Below are 12783 nucleotides of genomic sequence, written 5' to 3' on the forward strand. Positions count from 1 at the left end.
AAATTATATTCAATTTGCAACCTGCTGGAGGTCAGTATAGAAGGACTAATAGAACAAGTCCCACACACTGCTAGAAGCCCAAATATTTTTTCAGAGGTAAATGAAGAAAAAAATTATTTTTAATTTGCAACCTGATGGAGGTCAGTATAGATGGACTAATAGACCAAGTCCCACACACTGCTAGAAGCCCAAATATTTTTTCAGAGCTAGATGCAGAAAAAAATTATTTTTAATTTGCAACCTGATGGAGGTCAGTATAGATGGACTAATAGACCAAGTCCCACACACCGCTAGAAGCCCAAATATTTTTTCAGAGCTAGATGCAGAAAATTTTTTTATTCAATTTGCAACCTGATGGAGGTCAGTATAGATGGACTAATAGACCAAGTCCCACACACTGCTAGAAGCCCAAATATTTTTTCAGAGCTAGATGCAGAAAAAAATTATTTTTAATTTGCAACCTGATGGAGGTCAGTATAGATGGACTAATAGACCAAGTCCCACACACTGCTAGAAGCCCAAATATTTTTTCAGAGCTAGATGCAGAAAAAAATTATTTTTAATTTGCAACCTGATGGAGGTCAGTATAGATGGACTAATAGAACAAGTCCCACACGCTGTTAGAAGCCCAAATATTTTTTCAGAGATAAATGAAGAAAAAAATTATTTTTAATTTGCAACCTGATGGAGGTCAGTATAGATGGACTAATAGACCAAGTCCCACACACTGCTAGAAGCCCAAATATTTTTTCAGAGCTAGATGCAGAAAAAAATTATTTTTAATTTGCAACCTGATGGAGGTCAGTATAGATGGACTAATAGACCAAGTCCCACACACCGCTAGAAGCCCAAATATTTTTTCAGAGCTAGATGCAGAAAAAAATTATATTCAATTTGCAACCTGCTGGAGGTCAGTATAGAAGGACTAATAGAACAAGTCCCACACACTGCTAGAAGGCCAAATATTTTTTCAGAGCTAAATGAAGAAAAAAATTATTTTTAATTTGCAACCTGATGGAGGTCAGTATAGATGGACTAATAGACCAAGTCCCACACACTGCTAGAAGCCCAAATATTTTTTCAGAGCTAGATGCAGAAAAAAATTATATTCAGTTTGCAACCTGATGGAGGTCAGTATAGATGGACTAATAGAATGATGCTATGCCCAAAAGATTTTACTTCACTAGGTGCAGTAAAAAAATTGGTATTCTATACACAGGTGGTATATCTTGCAACACAGATAGGCTACTCCACTGACTAACACACTCTGCAATAGGCCAAAAAGGATTAGCTTTGCTAGATTCAGCCAAATGCTGTGAAAAAAACTTGCACAGCACTGGCAGAGACCTGCCTGGCAAAAACTGATAGGAACTGATGTAACCTAGTCCTGAAAAGGACTCCAATTACAATTAGTCTTTACTCCCACAATCTATCTATTTAAGAGCACAGACCTGCCTGATAAAAGTCGTAGGAAATGCTGTAACCTAGTCCTTAAAAGGACTGCAATCACAACTATTCCCTACTCCCAAGCTATCTGTATATTTGTGCGAAAATTGGCTTGAAATTAACAAGGTATAGCGCACACAGCAACAGCGGTGCCGTCTAACACGCAGCTGCAGCAGTGAGAAAATGGTGGCGACGGGGAAAATGGCTTGGTCTTATAGGGCAAGGACATGTGACATACACTGCCAATGACACATGCCCTTGCTTGTGTGAAAAAAAGCACTTCGCTCCGTGTGTGCGCTGCTGATAGGCTGACAGATTGCACCTCCCCACTGCAAATGCGGGAAAGAGAAAAAAAAATGGAGATCTTCATTGTTCCTGCAGAGATCCATCCCCTGCCCCTCCCCCCGCCCCGCTGTACACTCAAACTGCGTATTAACATTAATTTTCATCATTACTGAGAAAAAATCCAGTTATGATTTTGGTGCACGAACAGTTATCGAACATAACCTCGAACAGCCGAATTTTTCTCAAATTTTTCGTGTTCGCCGATCGGCTCGAACACCGCCCAAAACAGCTCGAATTTGAGATTGGCGAACAGTTCGAGTAGAACAACGCTCATCTCTATTTCTGAGCCCCTGAAATGAGGAGGCTTTATAGAAAAATGGTTGCAATTCGCAAATGTTTTACAAGATATTTTTGTTCAACCCCTTTAATTAAACCTGAAAGTCTACACTTCAATTGCATTTCAGTTGTTTCATTTTAAATCCAAAATAGCGGCATGCAGAGCCACAGAGTTCAAATCATGAAGACGTGGTCACTGTCCAAATATTTCTGGATCTAACTGTAAATTGGGTAACCAACAGGGTTACTCATCCCCTGTATTATCCAATGACAATCTCTCTCTCCAAATTCTCTTCTTCTCCACATTGCCAAGAAACCTCTCTTTTCCTCCCAAACAGATATCATCTTCCACCCGAGAGGTTTCTCTCTTCTTTCCAAGATACTACCACACTCCCTCTATCATCCACTTTCCCTCTGCCACATTAAACTCTCCTCATCTCCCAAATTACTGCCCTTCTAAAGTCTCTCCTCCTCCGGAGTTATAAAAGAATGAAAAGTGGGAGATGTCTATCAGCGAATGTCCTTGTGTATAAGCGATAAAACTGGGGAAACCTATTTAATAAAAAAGGAAATGAAATTGATAAATAATACATTGGTGTGAAAAAGTGTTTGCCCCCTTCCTGATTTCTTTTTCTCTTGTATGTTTGTCACACTTAAATGTTTCAGATCACAAAACAAATTTAAATATTAGATAAAGATAACACAAGTAAACACAAAATGCAGTTTTTACATGAAAGTCTTTATTATTAATGTAAAAAGAAATCCAAACCTACAAGGCACTGTGTGAAAAAAGTGGCTGCCCCTAAACCTAATAACTGGTTGGGCCACCCTTAGCAGCAGCAACTGCAATCAAGCATTTGCGGTAGCTGGCAACGAGTCTTTTACACCTCTCTGGATGAATTTTGGCCTACTCATCTTTGCAAAATTGTTGTAATTGAGCCACATTGGAGGGTTTTTGGAGCATGAATTGCCTTTTTAAAGTCATGCCACAGCATCTCAATTGGACTGAGATCAGGACTTTAAGACTTTGGAGTTGCCTAATCAATTTTGTTTTTCTTAAGAAATTCAGAGGTGGACTTGCTGGTGTATTTTGGATCATTGTCCTGCTGCATAACCCAAGTGTGCTTTAGCTTGAGGTCACGAACAGAGGGCAGGACATTCTCCTTCAGGATATTTTTGTAGACAGCAGAATTCATGGTTCCATTTACCACAGCAAAACTTCCAGGTTCTGAAGCAGCAAAACAGCCCCAGACCATCACACTACCACCACCATATTTTACTTTTAGTATGATGTTCCATTTCTGAAATGCTGTGTTACTTCTACGCCAGATGTAATGGGACATATACCTTCCAAAAATGTTAACTTTTGTCTCGTCAGTCCACAGCATATTCCCCCAAAAGTCTTGGCGATCTTCAAGGTGTTTTCTGGCAGAACTGAGACAAGCCTTTGATTTTTTTGCTCAGCAGTGGTTTTAATCTTGGAAATCTGCCATGCATGCCATTTTTGCCCAGTCTCTTTCTTATGGTCGAGTCATGAACGCTGACCTTAACTAAGGCAAGTGAGGCCTGCAATTCTTTGGATGTTGTTGTGGGGTCTTTTGTGACCTCTTGGATGAGTTGTCACTGAGCTCTTGGGGTAATTTTGGTCGGCCGATCACTCCTGGGAAGGTTCACCACTGTTCCATGTTTTTGCCATTTGTGGATAATGGCTCTCACTGTGGTTCTCTGGAGTCTCAAAGCTTTAGAAATGGCTTTATAACATTTTCCTGACTGATAGATCTCAATGACTTTGTTTCTCATTTGTTCCGGAATTTCTTTGGATTGCAGCATGATGTCTAGCTTTAGAGGATCTTTTGGTCTACTTCACTTTGTCAGGCAGGTCCTATTTAAGTGATTTTTTGATTGAGGACTGGTGTGGCAGTAATCAGGCCTGTGTGTGGCTAGGGAACTTGAACTCAGCTTTCCAAAGATGTAATAAATCACAGTTAATTTGTGCTTTAAGGAGGGGGGAAGCGATCACTTTTTCACACAGGGCCCTGTAGGTTTGGATTTCTTTTTCCCTTAATAATAAAGACCTTCAGTTAAAAACTGCATTTTGTGTTAACTTGTGTTATCTTTGTCTAATATTTAAATTTGTGTTGTGATCTCAAACATTTAAGTGTGACAAACATGCAAAAGAATAAGAAATCAGGTAGGAGGCAAACACTCTTTCACAGCACTGTATATCACAGCTGTAAATCTGCTTACAATTGTATACCACTGTACATACATTTGAAGTAATTCTTGAAATACAAACTCTATGTAGAGGATTAGGATATACAACACTGGTATTTTAGAAATCTGCCTATAATATCCTCTAAATTTAGATGCAGTAAGGCTTCACAACTCATATATTCAGGTCTTTTTGTTGAATTTATGTGCAATTCCAATAAATATGATCATTTCCTGGAGAAGGCTGTTCCACGGATTAATAATTCTCATGGTAATAATGGCTTTTCTCCTCTGGAGATTGCTGTTATTTTTTGGATGAACCATTTACAGTTGATTGCCAAACTATTCACCCCCTTGGCTTTTTACCTATTTTGTTACATTACAATCTGTGCTTAAATATTTTTTGTAATCCAATTTGTGTGGGATGTATCAGCAGTAAATAGTCTGAGTTGGTGAAATAAAGTAAGAAAAATACAGGTATAAATTAAATTTATGGGATCAAATAACTAAAAATTGGCATGTGCATATATATTCACATGGTCTGTCCATATATACACACATTTTCTGAGAGGCCACAGATGCAACAACACCATTAAGCAAGAGGCATCACTAACCAAACAACACCATGAGGACCAAGGAGATCTCCAAACAAGTTAGGGACAAAGTTGTTGAGAAGTACAAGTCACGGTTCGGTTATAAAAAAATAAACATCTGATGATCCCCCGGAGCACCAAATCAAATCCATTATCATCAAATGGAAAGAACATAGTACCACAGCAAACCTGCCAAGAGAGGGTCGCCCACCAAAACTCTCTGCCAGACAAGAAGGGCATTAATCAGAAAGGCAGCACAGAGACCAAATGTAAGCCTGAAGGAGCTGCAGAGTTCCCAAGCAGAGACTGGAGTATCAGTCCATACAACCATAATAAGCCATACACTCCATAGGAGGTGGCCTTCATGGAAGAGTGGTCAGAAAAAAGCCTTTACTTACACACAAAAATTGTAAGGCTCCTTTTGAGTTTGCCAAAAGACACATGGGAGACTTCACAAATGTATAGAGGAAGGTGCTTAAGTCAGATGAGACCAAAATGTAACTTTTTGGCCACCAATATAAACGCTTTATCTGGTACCAAACTAACACAGCTCATCACCCCAAGAACACCATCCCCACAGTGAAACATGGTGATGGCAGCATCATACTGTGGGGATGTTTTTCGTCAGCAGGGACAGGGAAAATGGTCAGAGTCGCTGGGAAGATGGATGGTGCAAAATACAGGGTTATTCTTGAGCAAAACCTATGTTTGTCAGTGATTTTAGACTGGATGGAGGTTTACCTTCCAACAAGACAATGATCTAAAGCATATTGCTAAAGCAACACTCGAGTGGTTTAAGGGGAAATGTGTAAATGTTTTGGAGTGGTCTAGTCAAAACCCAGACTTTAATTCAATTGAGAATCTGTGGTCAGACTTGAAGATGGCTGTTCACTAGAGGAAACCATCTAAGTTGAAGCAGCTGGAGCAGTTTGCCTTGAGGAATGGGCAAAAATCCCAATGGCAAGATGTGGAAATCTCATAGAGACTTATCCAAAGCATTTGAATCTGTAATTGCCACAAAAGGAGGCTCTACAAAGTACTGACTTCAGGGGGTGAATAGTTATGCACACTGAAGTTTTCCATTATTTTGTCCTATTTGTTATTTGCTTAACAATAAAAAGAAAACCAAATGTTCACAGTTGTAGACATGTTCTTTACATGAACTGATGCAAACTCTCAAAAAAACTGTGAAATTCCAGATTGTAAAGTAGCAAAACATGAAAAATGCAAAGGTGGGGGGTGGTGGTGAATACTTTTGCAAGCCACTGTACATAAAGAGAAAGTGGGAAAAGTCTCCAATAAAAAATAATTCTCACTTCATTTGTGCAAAATATTAAAATATATAAAAGTCCATGATAGCGGGGATTCAATCTCGACGCGATTCTGGCTTCGCCCTTAGTCAGTGATAACAGAATGCATCATGGTACAAGCTTAAAAACATGCAGCAGCTAATCATGGTACAGATTTAATGAATTGATAGATTCGAAACTTATGGACAGGGAATGAGATCTAACATAAGTGTAACACACAAACACAGAGCATATAACATCCGTCCTTTTTTTTTAAACAATAAGGCATATCAGAAATAACAGAGAAAGATAACCACAAAAAATGACCAATTACAGAAGAACAAATCAAAATGTGTAAATAAAAAAATCAAGATGTTTAAATAAAAAATCTGCATACAAAAAATTAGAATATTCAAATGGCAAATCTGTATGCAAAAAAAGGATGTTCAAATGGAAAATCGGTATGCAGAAAGTCAGGATGTTCAAATGGAAAATCTGCATGTAAAAAAACAGGATGTTCAAATAGAAAATCTGTATGCAGAAAATCAGGATGTATAAAAAATAAATCTGCAAAAAAAAAACATATTTAAATTAAAAATCTAAATGAAAAATCTACATACATAAGGTGTCAGATTTATAGTTCATGCCATTGGGAAATTTTGTATTAAGTTTTATTATCCAGTATGTTTCTCTTAACAATAATTCTTTCCTCCAATCACCTCCACACACTGGACAAAAAAACTTTTCTACCCCATGAAAGGCAAAAAATTCGGTTTCCCCGTTATGATGTTCGACAAAGTGTTTTACTGCACCAGAGTAAGTTGCATTTTTATTTTTTATATTTGCTAGATGTTCTGCAACTCTTTTTTTTATTTTTCCTATAGTGCAACCTATATATCTAATATTACAATTTCTGCATTGTATACAATAAACATATATACTGTTACAATTAATAAAATATTTAAGATCCATGTTATTACCAATTTGTTTTGTTTGATGACAGAATTTGCAGACATTACATTTACTCTGAGCACACTTAAAGAAACCCCTACTAGACAACCAGACATGACTTTTTTCTGGGGGACAATATAAACTGGGCGAGATCATATCACCCAAAGATGTTCCTCGTTTGGCAACACATGTTATGCCTTTCTCCAAGATTCCATTTAGGGACACATCCTGATATAGTATAGGGGTATATCATTGAACTATATTTTTTATTTGATTAAACTGCCTACTGAACGAGGTACTGAAAACAACATTAGGGACCTCTCTCATTATTTTTATCAAGACATTTTTTTCTTGGGTGCATAATTTTCCCTCTATTCTTCACCCTATCCAAGGCAATTTTTATTTCACACTCCCTATATCCTTTTTTTATTAGTCTTTCAGTAGTTATTTTACTTTCCTCTTTGAAAAGCACAAAATCCAAACAATTCCTTTGAACCTGTAATAATTCCCCATATGGAATCGAATGAATAGTATGAGATGGATGATTGCTATCTGCTCTTAAGATAGTATTCCCACTGATGGGTTTTCGATAGTTACGATATACAATCCTTCCAGACTTAATGTCACCAATAAAGGTGACATCTAAAAAATTAATTTGTTGGCTTGGTTCAGAAAATTTGAACCATAATGAAAGATTGTTGTTATTCATAGGTCGAAGGGGTAGCGTTTCTCCTTATGGAGAGTGACACACCAGCTCTGGCACGTCAACACAGTACAAGTCCTCTTTTTCTCTGAAGAGGCAATTTGCATATTAAATTTCCCAGAGGAGCATTGCATGGCGAATAAGCCTCCTTACCTTGACATGCCAGAGCTGGTGTGTCACTCTCCATAAGGAGAAACGCTACCCCTTAGACCTCAGTCCAGAGCCTCTCACCTAGCCAAATCAGTTCTCATAATTTGCACTGACGAGGGCCAATAGCCCAAAACACTGTCTGCAAATTGAGATTCTGATTTGGCTTTTATCCTACTTCATATTGCACGACTCGTTAAAGGGTTGATTGTGACATGTAGGATTGCTACTTCCAATAGGTGGCGTTATAGAGTACAAGTCCTCTTTTTCTCTGAAGGGGCAATTTACATATTGTTATTCATATAAACTTTAAATTGTTCAAAATTATTTATGTCCCCTGTAAGGATCATTATAATGTCGTCCACATACCTGCCGTAAAAAAGAATTTGGTCTTTGAAAGGATTGCAGTCAGAAAAAATCATTTTCTCCTCCCACCATTTGACAAAGAATTGCCATGGAGGGGGAGAAACGTAAGCCCATCGGGGAACCTATTACCTGTATAAAATACTCTGAACTGAACATAAAAAAATTATGTGCAAGTAGGTATCCTGTACTCCGTATTATCATCTCTTTTATTTCATTTTGCAAGCCACTGTTTGTGAGCTGTTATCTGTGCCACCCCCTGAAATGTCTCGCATCAAAACTAACTATTTTTATCTTTCCTCATAACCAAGATCCTCCATGCCCTTTTTCATTTTTGTATCCATTCTTTGTACCTATTTTAACTCCAGGGCTTCCTCTCAATGACCTGATGCCCAGAACTGAACTACATATTCCAGATGAGGTTTCACTAATGTTTTGTAAGGTGGTAGTATTACGTTCCTGTCCCATGAGTTCTTACCTCATTTCAGATACATGACAATATCTTGCTGGCCTCAGAAGTCACTGATTGATATTGAATCCTTTTATTTAGTCTTTGATCAACAAGTACACCCAGATTATTCTCTACAAGTGACTCTCCTAGTTTTACTGATCTAGAACATACAAAGGCTGCAGATTAGTACCCCGATGCATAACTTTACATTTATCCACATTGAACCTCATCTGTTAAGTGGATGCCCAAATACCCAGTTTGTCCGTTTGTCCAAGTCAGTCTGTAACTTAAGAACATCTTCTATAGAGTGAACTATCCTATATAATATAGTGTCATTTGCAAAAATAGAAATTACAATATTAATTCTAGAGATGAGAGATTCAGACAAAATTTTAATTTGCCTGTTTGCACTGTTTTTCCTGTGAAATTTGTTTAGTGGAAAAGGTATTCTCTGCAAATTTAATGTCCCTTATTATATCCCCAGAGCATAATAAACATTATATGTAAAAAATATGTAAAAATTTTTTATACTAACCTCGCCGCTGATTTCTCTGGCCCATCTGCTACTTGGCCCCATTGCTGCTCTTCAGATCCCCCAGTACTCAAGATGGAAACTTCGCATCTCTTGCACTGTCCGGCACTTCTTTCTGGGTGTCATGGCACCTGGAAGGGGTCTGTCCATGAGGTCATCGACACCATGAAGTAACAAAATACAGTGTAATCTCCCGCCTGCGTGCGCATAACTCTCTCGGGTGCCATGTCACCCAGAAGTCCAGGCACATTGTGGTAATTACGTGTGATCCAAAGATGCAGTGTGGACTGGACAGGTGGCAGTGATTAGTAGATGGGCAAGGAAGGTCCACACTGAGCTGAATATAACCATTTTTTTAAACCTTTGAATGGCACAGAAAATGGTGGGAATTTTTCTGAATTAGCATGGAAGTCAATTACAAAAAAATCCGCATTTTGACGAATTTCGAGAATTCAATTCCTTCTAATTTATTCTGTCATCTCTAATTAGTTGGATAAGTTGGATAATAATGGACACAGCAATGAACCTCTGGATACACCACTTATAACTGGAGACCATTCTGATTAGTAATTATTCATCACAACTCTCTAGGTGCAGTTGTGAGCCACTTTTTGATCCAATTACAAACCTTACTTTTTAAAACTATAGACATTAATTTACCCATTAGGTGTCTATCTAGGACAGTGTCAAATGCCTTTGCAAAGTCCAAAACAGTATATCAACAGCTACCCCTCTCACCTCTTCATAAAAACAAATCAGGTTGGTTTCTGTCCTTAGTTAAAACTATACTGGCTTTCACTTATAATGTTATTTTCTACCAGGTATGTGTATAGTCATTTATGAGCTCTAAAATGAAATAAGAAGCAATGATCCCAGTGATTAACATCCATGAATCACTGGGATTATTGCTTCCTATTTAATCTTTTCTTGGTTGCTATTAGCGTGGAGATTTATTGTTTATTGCTTAGATCCAGTTCCCATTATAAAGGGTTGTGCAGGGCCGTAATCAATCTCTTACAGCTGACAAGTTTTTTTTTTACTTTATATATATTTTGGATTTCAGTGAGAGGGGTGCTGGTGTGTTCACATTATATACTATTGTCATTCATGAGCTCGTCTAACATTTTCCTCACAATAGATGTTAAGCTTTTTGAAAATGTGCGCATTTACTTTTCTCCAGTTGCTTGGCACAGTACCAGTCACTAGAGAGTTCTTAAAATGTACGTACAGGGCGCAGCAATAACTGATTTGAGTATCTTAAGAACAGTTGGATGCAGCCTATCTGGGTCAAGAGCATAGTTTACATTTACTTTATTAATTTAACTTGGACCATATTTACATTTGCCAACTGAGTATATTAGATGACATATTAACCACTTCGCGACGGCCCACTGTAGATAAACGTCGGCGCTTGCTGGGCTCTGTGCAGCGCCGACATTTAAAAACGGTGGGTGGTCTCGAAGCGCTCAGGACCCCCAGGGTCCTGCAAGCGCTGCGTTTGCAGTGCAGAGCGATAGCTCTGACAGGGGACATCATCGGGACCTGATTGGATCAGGTCCCAATGATGTTAACCCTTTGCTATGTTCTATATGCCGCGATCTATAGTGATCGCGGCATATAGAAGATAGACAGAGGAGAGGGGGTCGTCTTGCTTACCTCTCCGAAGACCCCTGATACCTTCCAGGACCTGACGTTGCTATGGAAGCTGGAGGTCACATGACCGCCTCCAGCTCTGCCATATATGGTGTCCTGCCTGGCTCAGCCTGTGTAGCGCCGGCGTCCCTGCCCTCTGCTAGGCAGGGACGCTGTTCCCCTCACCGCTCTGCTCCGTGCCCGGCGTCCCTCTCCCGCTCTGCTGGCAGCGCGCGCTCCTTCCCGGCCACTGTGCTTAGGGCGCGCGCGCTCTCCCTCCCTCTTAAAGGGGCCGCGCGCGCCGTCCTAAGGAGTCCCCGGCCAATGGCCGGAGGACTTCACCATATATAAGGCACCTCCTCCAAAATGGAGGTGCCCGAGCAATGTTGTTTGCACCAGTGTCTCACCTGTGCTTCAGCCCTCAGGTCCCGTTGCCAGATACCTGCCAGTTACCTGCCAGATTCCTGCCTGATTACTTGTTACCTGCCTGCTAGTCTGAGGTCCGACGGTCTGCCTTACCATTCCTGTCAGTCTGTCTAAGGACCAGACTGCCCGCTCACCTGGGAGCGCACATCAGCTACCTGCCTGCTTGCCTGAGGTCCGACGGTCTGCCTTCCAAACTCCTGTCAGTCTGTCTATGGACCAGCTTGCCCGCTCACCTGGGAGCGCACATCTGCTACCTGCCTGCTAGCCTACCTGGAGGCTCCGCCGTCACGTGCTGTGACCACCTGCCTGTCCAGTGACTCCTGCCCGCTCACCTGGGAGCGCTCATCTGCTACCTGTCTGCTAGCCTACCTGGAGGCTCCGCCGTCACGTGCTGTGACCACCCGCCTGTCCAGAGACTTCTGTCCGCTCACCTGGGAGCGCTCATCTGCCGCCTGTCTGTTGGTCTTCCTGGAGGCTCCGCCGTCACATGCTGTGACCACCCGTTCATCCAGAGACTCTCGCCTGCTCACCTGGGAGCTCACGTCTATCTTCAGCCGGCACAGGTCGTACCAACCCTTTACCTAGAGACCGTCCCAGTCACTTGCCGTGACCACCAGCCCGTTCATCCAGAGACTGCCTCGGTCACTTACCGTGACCTCCAGCCCGTTCACTCAGAGACTGTCCCGTTCACCTGCCGTGACCACCAGCCTGTTCATCCAGAGACTGCCTCGGTCACTTGCTGTGACTTCCAGCCCGTCTTTCCTGGTCGCCACCCGCTCCCTTACAAGGGCCGCCCCCTTGTATAGTAGCTCAGAGGTTCCGCCTCCCAGACCCGTTACAGTTTGCTCGGGCCATGGAACCCGGTGGCACCCAAGCTCCCTCGCTCTCGGACTTGTGTCATGAACTGTCCCGTCAAAGGTCCCAACAGGAGTCCATCCTGGGTCACCTGCGAAATGTCAATACTCGCCTGGACACTCTGACTGCTCCACCAGCAACCTCCGCCAGTGCCATGACTCGCAACCCGGCAGCCCCGCTGCCCACCAATACCATGGTACCTTACCCCGGACCCCGGCTTTCTGCACCTCCTCGCTTCGGAGGCGACTCCGCCCAGGCTCGGGGCTTCATAAATCAGTGCACCCTGCACTTTGAACTATTATCTCACCAGTTTAACTCCGACCGGGCCAAAATTGCATTCATCATGTCCCATCTCACCGGGGAGGCCCTGGCCTGGCTAAATCCTCTATGGGAGAGAGGAGACCCCCTGGTATCCAACTTGCCTGCTTTTCTCACGGCTTTCCGGAAAGTCTTCGACGAACCCGGACGGAAGACCTCATCCGCATCATCTCTGCTACGCCTCCGTCAGGAAAGTCTCACCGTGGGCCAATATGCCATACGGTTCCGTACCCTTGCCTCGGAGC

The 12783-nt window shown here is 41.5% G+C and overlaps 1 long non-coding RNA gene across 2 annotated transcripts in view; it reads left to right on the forward strand.

Annotated features, from left to right (window-relative positions):
* Positions 1-12783, forward strand: part of LOC141264417 (uncharacterized) — a 448717-nt gene that overhangs the window by 23790 nt on the left and 412144 nt on the right. The window lies entirely within an intron of this gene.

This window comes from Phyllobates terribilis, unplaced genomic scaffold (genome assembly GCF_046119375.1).
Source record: "Phyllobates terribilis strain yellow unplaced genomic scaffold, ASM4611937v1 Scaffold_4__5_contigs__length_816908805, whole genome shotgun sequence".
Classification (NCBI taxonomy): Eukaryota; Metazoa; Chordata; class Amphibia; order Anura; family Dendrobatidae; genus Phyllobates; species Phyllobates terribilis.